The sequence below is a fragment of the Rhinopithecus bieti genome, unplaced genomic scaffold (genome assembly GCF_001698545.2).
Source record: "Rhinopithecus bieti isolate Rb0 unplaced genomic scaffold, ASM169854v2 scaffold_18512, whole genome shotgun sequence".
NCBI lineage: Eukaryota > Metazoa > Chordata > Mammalia > Primates > Cercopithecidae > Rhinopithecus > Rhinopithecus bieti.
The window spans coordinates 82,065-94,055 of NW_016809093.1; the positions used below are offsets into that span (position 1 = coordinate 82,065).

The following is an 11,991-nucleotide window of genomic DNA, read 5'->3' on the forward strand; positions in this document are numbered from 1 at the left end:
GAAGATAGAAATTCAATTAGGTGCTATAGAAATAGTACTGTAAGGGAACAATGCCAAGAATAATTTTTAAAGTACAAAAAAAGCAAAGCCACGAGGTAGTGATGCCTTGTAGTTTTCATTTACATTTCCCTAGTGATTAATGATGTTTGAGTATATTTTCATGTACTTATTTGACAGTTGACAGTTGTTTATCTTCTATAGATAAGTGTCTATTCAACTCTTTTGCCTATTCATTTATTGGAATGTTTAATTGAATTTTGTGATATTTTCTATATTTTGGATACAAGTACTTATCAGATATGATTTTCAAACATTTTCTCCCAATCAGGGACTTGTCTTTTCATTCTCTTAACAGTGTCTTTGTAAGACCCAGAGTTTTTAACTTTGACGCATTCCAAATTACTGATTTATTCATCTAAGAAATATTTACCTAACTCAAGGTCACAATTTTGCTCTCCCATGTTTTCTTCTACAAGTTTTACAGCTTTAGGTTTTATATTTGCATCTATGATCCATTATGAATTGCCTTTTGAATTCTCTTTTGTACATGGTACAATATATAGATCACAGTATGTAATTGGGTGTATGAATATCTACTTGTTTCAGCATGATACATTGAAAATACCATCCTTTATACATTGAATGGCTTCTGCACCTTTGTCAAAAGTCAGTTGTCCAATATATGTAGGTCAATTTTTAGGTGGTTTATTTTGTTCTTTTGATCTGCTTTTCTGCCTTGATGCCAGTAGCACACTGTCTTGATTACTATGGGTTTGTAAGAAGTCTTAAAATCAGGTAGTGCTTGTCATCCATTTTGTTCTTTCTCAAAGTTGTTTGCATAGTCTAGATCCTTTGTATTTTTACATGAATTTTAGAAATAGCATTTTACTTTCTGTTAAAACTATATCAGTTAGGATTTTTATTGGGATTGTTCTGAATATTTAGATCAGTTTAAACAGAACAGGCATCTTAACAATACTGAGTTTTCCAACTCATGAAGACAGTATGTCTCTCTATTTATTTAGGTCTTCTTTAATTTCTCTTTGCAATGTTATGTAGCGTTCACTATACAGACCTGTCACATATTTGGATAGATTATTCCTAGTTATTTCATATTTCTTGGTGCTCTTATAAATGCCAGTATTTTGAATTACATTTTTATTTTCACTGAGCTGTCAGCTGCCAAATGTTTAACAGTAGCTGTTAACTAATCTTCTAGGTTGAGATCTCAGACTATAAAATGGAAAAGGTACCTGATACTTAGGCATTTGCTTGTGTTTCCATGTCAGCTTTCAGAAGTTATTGAAAATATGCTGTAACTAGAGGAAAAAAGTCCCAGAGACAAATCGACAGGTCATCTCCAGAAAAATCCATCGTAAAATAGTTTAGTAGATTTCAACTTTATATGTGGTCAGAATTGAATCTATTAAATTGTGGGGTTTGTTACCTACTCCCCACCACCAGCAATCCATCTCAGTGAATTCCTGGGATCTTGGGTGTTGAGAAAGAAAGAGAGAGAGAGAGAGCGAACATGTATGTATGTGGGTATGTATGTGTGTATGAATGTGTATATTGCTGAAGCTGCCAGAAGTATTTATTGTGAGGAATACTTCAGGTTAATTACTGTGGTCATATCAGTTCCTAGGACATACTAGAAAACAAATCAAAGTGATGGTTATTTTCTTTTCCGAGCTGTCTTGGCCCACATTGTTACCATGGTGACTCAGTGACTGCCATGAGATTTGGTGCAGAATGAGCATTCGTTTATGTTGTTTGCCTGAAACACGTATTATTATGATAGTTGTTAAGTGGCTGTTTTCCAATTCTGATATTCCTTCTGGAATTATTAGTTTGCATTTGAGAAAAGATAGAGATTTTCTTCTCCCTTATTTATTTATCAATGTATTTATTAACATTTATTTCTGTCAGTGTGACTCAGATTCCCATGTTCCTCAAAGGGTTACCCTCTGTAATTATTAATATATATTTTTTGTATTAGGCCATTCTTGCCTTGTAATACAAAAATACCTGAGATGGTAATTTATGAAGACAAAGGTTTAATTGGCTCATGGTTCTGCAGGCTGGACAGGAAGCATGGCCCCAGGATCTGCTTGGCTTCTCGGGAAGCCTCAGGGAACTTTTAATCATGGCAGAAGGCAAAGCAGTAGCAGGCATGTCACATGGCAAGAGTGGGAGCAAGAGAGACAGACAAGGGGAAGGTTTCAGACTTTTAAACAACCAAATGAACTAACTGATGGAGAACTCACTTATCACCAAGGGGATAGCACTAAACAATTCATGAGAAATCCACCCCCATCATCCAGTCACATCCCATCAGGCTTCACCTTCAACAATGTGAATTGCAATTCTACATGAGATTCAGAGGGGGCAGTATCCAAACCATATCAATTTTAGTGCTCTAGTGTTCTCAAAATTGGCCAGTGGGAGCCCCTTAAAGTAGGTCTCATGTCCATTTGAAGCTTCCATAAAATTCCTTGAATATGTACTTGGCCCCCTAAGCCTATTAGCCCTCATCTGTAGGAAGGAAGCTGTGATGTCAGCCTCAGAACATCACTTTGAGGACTTGAAGAGAAAAAGCCTGAAAATAACAACCTATACTGTGTGGTACCTAGTAGACCATCAGCAAATGGTAATTCCCCATTCCAACTTGCCTCCTCCATTCTGTCAATAGAATGCTTCTGGCATTAACATAATGGCCTAACTACTAGAGCAAATACTTGAAAATGTAACTTCAAACAGGAATAAGTCCACATTTCCATTATGTGTGAGCTTCAGTGTCACTGCTTTGTGTGGGAGGGGTTCTGGGATGGAGTTGAGGAAGAAGAAAAACATCATTGCACAGCTTCCAGTTAACTGAGTGGGATAGGCCAGACATCGTCACCCCATCCCCTGCATTTCATGTGCTTTCTTATCCTCTTTCTTCTCTATTCCATGTGCTTTCTTATCCCCTTACTCTCTCTTCTAGTTTAAGATCAGAGACTCTGAAAGCCTCTTAGGTTACTGGAGCAAGAGGAAAGAGACCCAAGTCACATCATGGGGACACTTTAGGCAAGTCATACCTTTCTTCCAGCTTTGTTTATCCAATAGGATAATAATCCCCACACCTCTAGACCACCCAGGAATACTCTGGAATGTAAGTGTGATCCCATGTGGCAATCTGTGGTCTTATGTGGTGGAGAAGAACCAGTGTACTTTCACCTAAGTATATTAACAGAGTAACTGCAGATATCCCAGAGCTTTGTATGGTGGGCCTTAAATTTGTGGTACCCAACTCTGAGCTGTTTAGGGCAGGATTTTTACAAGTGTGATCTATGGACCATTTCATCAGATTTGTCCATGGTTGCTTGCTAAAATTGCACATACTTGGACCCATCCTAGATCTGCAAAATTAAAACCAGGGAGGTGAGGTGAGAGGTGTCTACATTTTGAGTAATTTCTTTTGCTGTTTCTGTTATTCATCCACGATTGAAAAGCAATGCTGTGGATGGCAACAAGGTCTATGAAAAGTTTAAATCCTTTGATGTCTAATTTCATTGTTAGTTGCTCCTGCTACTCAGCTTTAAATTTCTGTATCTTGTCTTGTGTGTCCAGTAGGTAACAATTTTTTCAATTCAGTAATTCTTATTCAGTGATTAATGTATGAGACACTGAAGAAACATTACAGAGAATAAAAGAAGAAGAATCCCTGGAGCTATCATTCTAGTTTGGGGAAACTGGCAATAAGCAATCAATGAGTGAGGCAATTTCATATGGGGATTTGTGTTTTGAAGAAAATTGATAGGTAGAGTAGAAAATGACTGAGACAGGGATTATCATAGATGGGGTTGTCAGTGAAGCTCTTTCTCAGAAAGTGACACTTGAACTGAGTCCTGAACAACAGAAAGAAGCCAGGCATGGAGAGGCCATTTTGTCAGTGTCCCTGTGCTGTGTATGGGCACCATTGATCTAGGAGCAGAGGACAAGTTGGAGTGGCTGAAGCCTGGCCCATATATGCAGACAAGTCAGAGATGAGGTCGAAAGGGCAGACAAGAGCCACATGGTTTGGATCTTTTAAGGAGTTTGGGTTTTATTCTGAGTGTGGAAAGCTAGAGTACGGGAGTGACGTGATGTGATTCTTGTTTTCAGAAAGTGACTCTGGCCACTGTTTGGAGAATGGACTGGAGAGGGACAAAATAAAGAGTGGGGATAACCATTAGAAGAATATTGCAGAAATTCAGGGAAGAGGCACAGGTGAATGATGCCAGGACTGCAGCTGTGTGCAGAGGAAGGGTTAGACCTGGACAGGTCGTGTTTGGAGGTAGGGCATGGGGGACCTGCAGTGGCTGTGTGTGTGGGGTGTGTGGGGATAAGGCATAGTTAAGGAGGACCGCTCGGCTGTTTGTTTGGCCATGCAGAGAAATGGTGGGCTGTTTTCTGAGATCAGTTCTTCCAAGTGCTTCTGAGGCATTCTTAAGGTAATTAGTCAACCAACAGTGGTTGTAGTGAAAAAAAGTGATTTTAAAATGCATCAGTTGATGACTAATATTCATACCTGAGGGTAGACGGAGAGAGGAGAGTAAGGATTGAAAACTACCTACTGGGTACTATGCATATAACCTGAGTGGCAAAATAATCTGCACACCAAACCCTTGTGACACACGATTTGCCTGTATAACAAACCTTCACATGTACTCTTGAAACTAAAATCAAAGTTAAAAAATGAACAAAAATTTAAAAAATAAGTAAAATCAAAAGCTATATAAGGCAAAAATAGGTAAATTTGACAGCAAAATTAAAAACTATTATTTAACAAAAGATACCACAAACAAAAGTAGAGGACTCCAACAGATTGGAGGAAAATATGCCATTTTGTAATAAAGAATGAGTATCTGGATCATAAGTAAATAAATAAGAAAAAGGAAAAACAAGACTCATTTGTAAGACTATTAAGCTTTATTGAATTTATTGAATTGGCTTGATTTAATCTTTCCACAATGTAAACATATATCAAAACATTACAGTGTACCCCATAGTATATACAATTATTTGTCAGTTAAAATTAAAATTTAAAAAATACCCGAGTTGATAAATAGGATTAAGTTGCAAGACTGTTACACTTTCTTTCCCCAGTATCTCTACCTTAGAATTTTCAAGTTAATGTGATCCCTGGCCATTTATATTTTTAAAAACCAGAACACAGGGACTTTTTTTTTAATTTAAATTTAAATTTTAAGTTCCGTGATACATGTAAAATATGTTTTGTCCTCTATTGTAAGTACTGTATAATCCTGGTTTTACTGACAAGACTTTGAGTGATTTTATGGTGAAATAACAGTATTCAAAGTCACAAGGTTTTTACATGGCAGAACTAGAGTTTGTCTCTAGTCTGTATACAGAGCCCACACTCCTAACCAGTGCACTTAGGAAGAAGAGACAGATATTTGTTGAACTATGTCAACCCATGGTGGTTGGTGTAACTTTGAGACCATAGCTCTTTTATCTATGTTTCTGTAGTCATTCTACATTGTACCACATGGTATTTATTTAAGGAAAAGTAATAATTTTTAAAATAAAAACATTAATAAACATCATAATTACTTTGTACTAGACAACTTGGCTGTTGATATAGATAATTCCTTGGACCCCCAAGATGAATGAGTTCTTTTCCCTTTTAGGAACTCAGAGTGGTTTTCCAGATGGGAATCACATTGCTCTCTGTCCCTGAGATCTTGCTGGAGACAGGACTACTCAGTCCCTCTTTGCTGGGTGAGTATAGATGTGGTGTGGTGACTTACTCAAGGGCACCTAGAGTTAGTGGGATAAGTATGTCTCCTGTCTCATATCCAGCTGCATGTCCATTATACACAGCTGTATTAGTTTGTTTTCATGCTCCTGATAAAGACATACCCAAAACTAGGAACAAAAAAAAAGGTTTAATTGGACTTACAGTTCCACATGGCTGGGGAGGCCTCAGAATCGTGGTGGGAGGTGAAAGGCTCTTATATGGTGGCAGCAAGAGAAAATGAGGAAGAAGCAAAAGCGGAAACCCCTGATAATCCCATCAGATCTCGTGAGTCTCATTAACTATCACAAGAATAGCATGAGAAAGACTGGCCTCCATGATTCAGTTACCTCCCCCTGGGTCCCTCCCACAACATGTGGGAATTCCGGGAGATACAATTCAAGTTGAGATTTAGATGGGGACACAGCCAAACCATATCATTCTGCCCCTAGCCCCTCCAAATCTCATGTCCTCACATTTCAAAACCAATCATGCCTTCCCAAGAGTCGCCCAGAGTCTTAACTGATTTCAGTATTAACCCAAAAGTCCACAGTGCAAAGTCTCATCTGAGACAAGGCAAGTCCCTTCCACCTATGAGCCTGTAAAATCAAAAGCAAGCTAGTTACTTCCTAGGTAGAATGGGGATAGAGGTATTGGATAAATGCAGCCATTCCAAATGGGAGAAACTGGCCAAAACAAAGGGGTTACAGGGCCCATGCAAGTCCAAAATTCAGCAGGGCAGTCAAATTTTAAGTCTCCAAAGTGATCTCCTTTGACTCCAGGTCTCGCATCCAGTTCACATTGATGCAAAAGGTGGGTTCCCATGATCTTGGACAGCTCCACCCCTGTGGCTTTGCAGGGTACAGCCTCCCTCCTGGGTGCTTTCATGGGCTGGTGTTGAGTGTCAGTGACTTTTCTAGGCGTATGGTGCAAACTGTCAGTGGATCTACCATTCTGGGGTCTGGAAGACAGTGACTGTCTTCTCACAGCTCCACTAGGCAGTGCCCCAGTAGGGACTCTGTGTGGGGGCTCCAATCACACATTTTTCTTCTTCACTGCCCTAGCAGAGATTCTCCATGAGCGCCCCGCCCCTGTAGCAAACTTTTGCCTGGGCATGCAGGAGTTTCCATACATCTTCTGAAATCTAGATGGAGGTTCCCAAACTGCAGTTCTTGACTTCTGTGCACCTGCAAGCTCAACACCACGTGGAAGCTGCCAAGGCTTGGGGCTTCCCCCGTCTGAAGCCACAGCCTGGGCTGTATGTTGGCTCCTTTCAGCCACAGCCGGGACACAGGGCACCAAGTCCCTAGGCTACACACAGCATAGGGACCCTAGGCCCAGCCCAGGAAACCACTTTTTCCTCCTGGGCCTCCAGGCTTGTGATGGGAGGGGCTGCTGTGAAGGTCTCTGACATGGCCTAAAGACATTTTCCCCATGGTCTTGGGGATTAACATTAGGCTCCTTGCTACATACGCAAATATCTGCAGCCAGCTTGAATTTCTCCCCAGAAAATGTATTTTTCTTCTCTATCACATAGTCAGGCTGCAAATTTTCCAAACTTTTATGCTGTGCTTCCCTTATAAAACTGAATGCCTTTAATAGAACCCAAGTCACCTCTTGAATGCTTTGCTGCTTAGAAGTTTCTTCTGCCAGATACCCTAAATCATCTTTCTCAAGTTCCAACTTCCCCAAATCTCTAGGGCGGAGGCAAAATGCTGCCAGTCTCTTTGCTAAAACATAGCAAGAGTCACCTTTACTCCAGTTCCCAACAAGTTCCTCATCTCCATCTGAGACCACCTCAGCCTGGATCTTTTTGTCCATATTGCTATCAGCATTTTGGGCAAAGTCATTCAACAAGTCTCTAGGAGCTTCAAGACTTTCCCACATTTTCCTGTCTTCTTCTGAGCCTTCCAAACTGTTCTACCCTCTGCCTGTTACCCAGTTCCAAAGTTGCTTCCACATTTTCGGGTATCTTTTCAGCAACACCCCACTCTACTGGTACCAATTTACTGTATTAGTTCATTTTTACATTGCCAATAAAGACATACTCAAAACTGGGAAAAAAGGATTTAATTGGACTTACAGTTCCACATGGCTAGGGAGGCCTCAGAATTATGGCGGGAGGCGAAAGGCCCTTCTTACCTGGCGGCAGCAAGAGAAAATGAGGAAGAAGCAAAAGCGGAAACCCCTGATAAACCCATCAGATCTCGTGAGACTCATTAAGTAGCACAAGAATAGCATGGGAAAGACTGGCCCCCATGATTCAGTTACCTCCCCCTGGGTCCCTCCCTCAACATGTGGGAATTCCGGGAGATACAATTCGAGTTGAGATTTAGATGGGGACACACCCAAACCATATCAACAGCATTAGCCGCGTTCACATCTGTAGTGCTTCACTTTTCAGGGGCTCAGTGGATATGTGCTTCTCTGAGGTTAACGTGCAGATAATATATGGGAACACTAAGTACCTTCAAATAAGAAAAAATAGGGTGTTGAATTTTTTATGTAGCCTAAACTGTAATGGGAAATTAGAAGAAAAATTCCTAGAATCATACATCATGTTCTCTTTTCTAACTTTCTTCCTTCAGTCAACATACTGTATGTGAGATTTACATTTATTGTTGTCTATAGTAGTAGATGATTCATCATCATTGGTGGATATTGTTACATCTAGTGGATATTTCACAGTAAGCATATCTGCTATGTGGATTTTTTCTAGTTTTTGACATTATGAATAACAGCGTTATGAATGTCTTGGACATATCTTTGGATAAACATTTATTTTTCTTTCTTTTGGGTGTGTACCTTCCCCAGACCTAAGAATGAAATTTCTGAGTTGTAGGATGTGTGTATGATCAGCTCAGTCAATACTGCCAGCACTTTTTCAAAGTAGTTGTTGAATTTGTATTTTCACCAGTGCCGTGAAAATTACACAGCTTCCATATCCTCACCAACACTTGGTGTTTTCCATCTTTTCAATTTTCTTTTTCTGGTGTAAGTGTGGTGGTATCTCATTATGGGTTTTAATTATACTTTAATTTCTCATTAACTCTCTGGAGTTTTAAATCTCTTTTCTCTCTTTGTTTTTGCTTTTCAATTTACATGTTCAGTATCCCTAATCTGCAAATCCGAAAGGCTCCAATATCTGAAATTTTTTGATCATTGACATGATGCTCAAAGGAAATGCTCATTGGAGCATTTCGGATTTTGGATTTTCAGATTAATGATATTCAACCTGTATTTGCTTATTACACTGGATCTTTGGTTTGTGGAGTTTACATTCTCAATTTTGCTGATTGTATCCCCATTGTGCTGTTACTTACATTGCTCTGGCCCCTCCTATTTCCTGTAAATTAGTAGAGTTAGAGGCTTCATCCAGTTCAGGATTTTTTTGGCAAGAGTACCTCAGATGTGTTACATATCCTATATCCTTACACCAAGTCTTAGTTCAGGCTGCTTTACCAAATTACCACAGACTAGGTGGCTTGAATAACAAGCATTTACTTCTCATGAGTCTGGAAGCTAGAAGTCTAATCAGGATGCCAGTATGGTTGGGTTCCTGGTGAGAATCCTCTTCCTGGTTATGTCCTCACGTGGCCTTTCCTTGGTGTGTGCATGCAGAGAGCAAGCAAGCTCTCCGTGTCTCTTCTTATAAAGACACTAATCTCATACTGAGGGCTCCACTTTGATGACCTAATTATTTCCCAAAAGTCCTATTTTTAAATACTGTCACATTGGAGATTACGGTTTCCACATATGAGTTTTGGGAGGACACAAGCGTTCAATTCATAGGCATACAAAGAGCCTCATTGTGTCTGATTGTCACTCCTACCTTGACATTAAGATTGAGCACTGGGCTCAGGTGTTGTTAGACTGATCCATCCATTGTGAAATGTCCCATCTGCTTTTTACCTCATGATTTTTTACAATCTCTGATCTTTACCAAGATCTGCATTTCATTAAAAATTCTACAATGATGGTGTTTAGATAGTACAATTTCTTCTGCATTTATTAGCTGGACATTTCTATAAGAGAAACTCCCCTGCTTCAACCCCCGCCAACTATTAGGCTTAACTGAGGTATGGCACACACAGGAAAGGAAGGACAAATATTTAATCATTTTGCAGTATTTCCAGTTTTAAGAATAAGTATTGTTTCTGTAGGATCCTCCACAGATGAGCAGTGAGTTGGTTTTGTTTGAGTTTTTTCTTTTAAAGTGTCATCACGACTCAGAGATGTTTCTGTATGTGATGTGTTTTAACTCACTGTGGGCACTAATGTTTTTGATGCTTAAATTGTTCTTATTTGGTCTGTGGAAGTCCTATCAGGTTGGCTTCTGAGTCTTTTTGACATGTTCGCTGGTGTGATCATTCAGTCCAGACTCATCTGGTACAGCTTGACCACAGACGTGGATTCAGCCATTTTTCCTTGTAGGTAATATTTTTAGAGGACTCAATCTGGGTACTAGAGTTACTCATTGCTACTGGATTGGCCATTGTTTCTTAACTTTTTCAGTGCATCAGAGCAGTAAATAGGTGTTATATTTTTAACAGAATATACATGATCAGCTTCCATCCTGGGCTGCTACTCTGTTCCCTTGTAAGTAATTATTTTATCAGTTTTGTTTTAACCTACTAGTTTAAAGAATATAATAGACTATTATATGGCTGTTAGTTTTCTCCTCTCCTCAGAGGTAAAAGGTGGCATATCCAACCTCAGTCAAGTTTCTAGAAGCTCAGAGGTGTGGAGCATTTGAGATATCCCTTCTAAGGTGAAGGATAAATACTTGCACCTGGCCTCTCCTACAACCAAAAAAGAGGTACACCATCTGGTGGGCTTCTTTGGATTTTGGAGGCAACATAACTCTTCATATGGGTGTGTAACTCTGACCCATTTACTGAGTAACACAAAAAGCTGCTAGTGTTGAGTAGGGCCTAGAACAAGAGAGGGCTCAGCAACAGGTCCAGGCTGCTATGCAAACTGCTGTGCCACTTGGGCCATATGATCAAGCAGATCCAATGGTGCTTGAGTTGTCAGTGACAGATAGGGATGCTCTTGGGAACCTTTGGCAGGCCCCCATAGGTGAATGGCAACACAGGCCCTGCCATCTTTCCTAGATAACTACAGTTCTTTTGAGAAACAGCTCTTGGCCTGCTAATGGGCCTTAGTAGAGACTGGAAACAACCAAGTTTTCACGTGACCTGAGCTGCCCACCATGACCTGTGTGTTATCCGACCCACATAGCCATAAAGTTGGGTATGTACAATAGCACTCACTCCATCAACAAAGGTAAGTAGTATATATGAAATCGAGCTCAAGCAGGCACAGAAGGCATAAGTAAGTTACATGAGGAAGCAGCTCAAATGCCCATGGCCCTCATTTTTGCTACACTCCTTTCTTTCTCCCAGCCTGCACCTATAATCTAAGTTCCCTATGATCAGTTGACAGAGAAAGATAAGTTTGTTTTGTTTACAGATGATTCTGCATGATATGCAGGCACTACTCAGAAGTGGACAACTAACACTACATCCCCTTTCTGGGATGTCCCTGAAGGACAATGGTGAATGGAAACTCTCCCAGTGGGCAGAACTTTGAGCAGTGTACAGTGTACCTGGTTGATCACTTCGCTTGGACAAATGGCTGGACCTGCCATTTCTATATATACTGATTCATGGACTGTGGACAATAGTTTGGCTGCATGATCAGGAACTTGGAAAGGACATGATTGGAAAATTGGTGACAAAGAAATTTAGGGAAGAAGTACTTGGATAGACCAACACACACTGGGAATCAAGCTTTCAATACATAAACTTTACTGGACGCATTCATACTGCAGCATTCTGCCCCCGGCTCATAAAATTCATGTCCTTCTCACATGCAAAATATTCTGACTCCATGCCAGTAGCCCCAATGTCTTTACCAAATGAAATATGGATGAGACTCAAGGCATGATATATTCTGAGGCAAATTCCCTCAAACTGTGAGGCTATAAAATCAAAACAAGTTATCTACTTCCAAAATACAACAGTGAGACAGGCATAGGATAGATATTCTAATTCCAAAAAGGAAAAATAGGCAAGAAAAGAGGAGTAATGGGTCCCAAGTAAGTGCAAAACTGAACAGGGCAAACAACGTTAAATCTCAAAGCTGGAGAATAATCTTTCTTGACTCCATGTCCCACCTTCTGAGCACACTGGGGTATGGATTAA

General features: G+C 40.0%; 1 long non-coding RNA gene across 1 annotated transcript in view; it reads left to right on the forward strand.

The window, feature by feature from the left end:
- Positions 1 to 11,338, forward strand: part of LOC108539671 (uncharacterized) — a 45,215-nt gene extending 33,877 nt beyond the window's left edge. Inside the window, exons 2-3 of the long non-coding RNA XR_001888455.1 lie at positions 5,676 to 5,766; positions 11,258 to 11,338. This is a non-coding gene — a long non-coding RNA (uncharacterized LOC108539671). The remainder of the gene's footprint in view (positions 1 to 5,675; positions 5,767 to 11,257) is intronic.
- The last annotated feature ends 653 nt before the right edge of the window (positions 11,339 to 11,991 follow it).